Below are 2,500 nucleotides of genomic sequence, written 5' to 3' on the forward strand. Positions count from 1 at the left end.
TCATTTGCATTATGTATTTTATGGATTTTTTTCAGCAAAAATAAGCGGTTTTTGACAGCTTGGGATGGAGGGGATGGAGGGGAGGAGGAGGAGGAGGAGGAGGAGGAGGAGGAGGAGGAGGAGGAGAGGAGGAGGAGGAGGAGGAGGAGGAGGAGGAGGAGGAGGAGGAGGAGGAGGAGAGGAGCGGCGGCGGCGGCGGCGGCGGCGGCGGCGGCTATAGTTTGAATAAGGGGTCTTGAGAGTTCCGGAACTAGCTTCAACTGCGGTCCACCACCCCATGCATCATCATGCTGAAAGATTCCCCTTCCATACGGTGCCGCACACGTAGGCGTCATGAGGAGCAAGTGGATTCGCGACGCTGCCATATCGACGTCTTGATTATATTTATTGTAGTCGCCCCTGTGTTTTTACATTCTCCCTAATCTGCTCTTAATCCCATTCTCTGTGGTTTTCAAAATTCACGGGTGAAAGAGAGAACGATCGATATAAGCCGTGACTATTTTATGATGCGAGTATTATAACGACACGTCGTACGGCTGGCATTGGCTGCTGCCCGCGAGATTTAAGTCCCGTAGTGAAGTGGTTGGTGGCGGCACATTAGGCTAGCATGCTACTTGCTTTTGCTACCTCGTTTGAGCAGAAACGGCTTCGGTTACGATGTTCTAGGCTTCCTTGAGAACATTTCAACAATGTTTCTAATATTCATCTAGGTTTAATTTTTCTTTTCTTAGTTCATCGTTCGGCTTCTCACACATGAGTAAATTGACATTTGGAAATATGAGAAACGAAAGCTTGTAACCGAAGTCGTTGCTACTCAAACGAAGTAGCGAAAGCAAGTAGCATGCTAGCCTAAAGTCCCGCTGCCTTTAGTTGTTTTTCTACTGAAGAAAATCCCAATAATAGACGAATGTGGACACCGAATGGTTGACCAACAAAGGTTTAACCACTGCATGTCTGAATTGGTTTACATTAATTGAATAGACATTACTTGGCACTATCTAGAACAAATATAATAGTCAAATGTCTATATACTGTAGCTATCTATGATTCTATATAAAGATATATCTACTAATTCGCTTGTCTATTAGTTATTTTTCAATTTCCTTTGTTTCATTCCATCCTATATAAAAAAAATTCTTATAGATCTGTTTATTTTTTGGCTCTATTCCATTCCATTTATTGATTTACTATTTATTTACTTATATCTTTGCCCATTCCCTTACTTACTCATCTAGATTGATCTAGTTATAAATTGACTTAGTTGTTAGTTGGTATCTAATTAGATAGCTTAGTCAGTTAGCTAATTACTTAGTAAGTTAGCTAGTTGGGTTAGTTAGCTAGTTGGCTAGTTAGATAGTTTTTTAGTTATTGCGTGTTGTGATATAGACAACTTTGTGGATGGGGATGACAGGTGGTAATGGACATGGAACTGCTAAGCGTAGGCCTTGCAGTCTCCTTCACCCTTATGTTCTTATGGTTCGAGCCGGTCGTACAACTCGAAAGACGTCCAGTCTGCACTGTTCGAATGGCAGAACGGAGTCGAGTGTTCGTATGTAATACGAATTTGCGTCTCATGGTTGTATTGATTATTCACTGATGCATGGAAATAACCAAATACTTGTCTTTAAAAAAATAAAATGAAATGAAATAAAATAAGAAAATAGAAAAATAAAAAATAAGATTTTTCTCTCTCTCTTCCGATTGACAAGTTATGAAAAAGTTGTCTGTCATCTTTAATGTGATTCATTTTCAGATTTCAGAAGTTATGCGTTTAAGTGGATGTTTTCCAAAATGATTGTTACTAAAATATCAACGCTTTCCACTCTTCCCATTACATAAGAACATAAGAATGAAGGAGACTACAGGAGACCATAAGGCCTACACTAGGCAGTCACTAAGAGGTGATTGGGTCAGGATAGGTTTTATTTGGTTGGGACGGGTCGAGTTGGAGCGGGTCGGGTTGGGATTTGGGTTAGTGTTGGGTTTCGGATGGGATGGGTTAGATTGGATTGAGATGGGTGTTGGTAGGTCAGTTTAAGTCAAATCAGGTTATTCAAGTGAGGTAAAGTTACTTAATTTGAGGTCAATTCAGATGAAGTCATGCTAGGTCAGTTTAAGTCAAGTAAGTTTATTCTTAAACTGACCTAGCACGACCTTATCTGACCTGACCTCAAATTAAGTGATTTTGCGTCACTAGAATAAACTTATATACATACATACATGCATACATATATACATACATACATACATACATACATACATACATACATACATACATACATACATACATATACCAAAGTTTTTTTTTGTTACCCCCCCCCCGTGTAAGGGAAAAAAAGCCTTTGGTATATGTATGTATGTTTGCAAGTTTATTCTAGTGACGCAAAATCACTTAATTTGAGGTCAGGTCAGATGAGGTTATGCTAGGTCAGTTTAAGTCAGGTTAATCAAGTGAGTTAAAGTCAATTGATTTGAGGTCAGGTCAGATGATGTCATGCTA

At 39.6% G+C, this 2,500-nt stretch overlaps 1 protein-coding gene across 5 annotated transcripts in view; it reads left to right on the forward strand.

The window, feature by feature from the left end:
• LOC143027036 (uncharacterized) overlaps positions 1-2,500 on the forward strand; it is a 106,338-nt gene that overhangs the window by 6,606 nt on the left and 97,232 nt on the right. The gene's annotated exons all lie outside the window — the stretch shown is intronic.

The sequence above is a fragment of the Oratosquilla oratoria genome, chromosome 7 (genome assembly GCF_046742065.1).
Source record: "Oratosquilla oratoria isolate Oo_2021 chromosome 7, ASM4674206v1, whole genome shotgun sequence".
In the NCBI taxonomy this organism is placed as follows: domain Eukaryota; kingdom Metazoa; phylum Arthropoda; class Malacostraca; order Stomatopoda; family Squillidae; genus Oratosquilla; species Oratosquilla oratoria.